The following is an 835-nucleotide window of genomic DNA, read 5'->3' as shown; positions in this document are numbered from 1 at the left end:
ACTTCTGCCTTTCCCTGTCTGATGTCAGCTGTTTCTTCCAGCTGACGAAACACAGACCTCTTCATTTCTTGGCCAAGGCTTTTTGCACTGTTTTCAAACTCTGCTTTGTATCCTTCTACCAGATAAACATGACCATCTTTTTGCTTGAAGTACTCAGTCAGATTGTCAAGAAGTGTTGTCTCCCATTTTGACACAACTTCACAAGCTTCTCTTTTGAAACTTATGAGAAGCATGGTCTTCATCAACCAAGATTTCCAGCTCATGGGCAACGTCTGCCATTTGCTCTATTTGCATCTTCATCTTTGTCTTGTCTTCTTAATGGCATCACTGACCATTTCCTTCAAATTCTGGACAAAGTCTGCATCATTCATACAATTAATCTTCAAAATGATGTTGCTGTTATTCAAGTCCAGACTCGTTGCTACATTTATGAGAGCATCCATGCTGAAGTTCTTGCTCTGATGGTTGCCAACCAAGTCGATCTGTTCCTTGTGGTGTTTGTTAGTAAGCAGTTTGTTATTTGTGTCCAAACTATTAAAAAACACAAAAGCTGCTGCAGATGTCTGACACAAAAAAGAAAACTGCATTTCAAAATCACCAATGTCCCCACGAAGGCTGGCTACAGCTACCGGCTCAGTGAAAATATCAATGTTCTTGTTTCCACAAGGAAGGTACCAAGTTATTTCAGCCAGTCCATTGGATATTTTCCTTGGACTGTCAGCACACTCTATGTCGTGGTGAACAAATGTGTCATGGTACTGCTGGGAATTGCTCAGAAGCTTATTGAGGGTCTTTGACTTGGACAAGGAGCACTCACCCAGTCTCACAAAGGACA

The sequence above is a fragment of the Monopterus albus genome, unplaced genomic scaffold (genome assembly GCF_001952655.1).
Source record: "Monopterus albus unplaced genomic scaffold, M_albus_1.0 scaffold303.1, whole genome shotgun sequence".
NCBI lineage: Eukaryota > Metazoa > Chordata > Actinopteri > Synbranchiformes > Synbranchidae > Monopterus > Monopterus albus.
The sequence above is the reverse complement of the archived record's forward strand: the minus strand, read 5'-3'. Positions refer to the sequence as shown.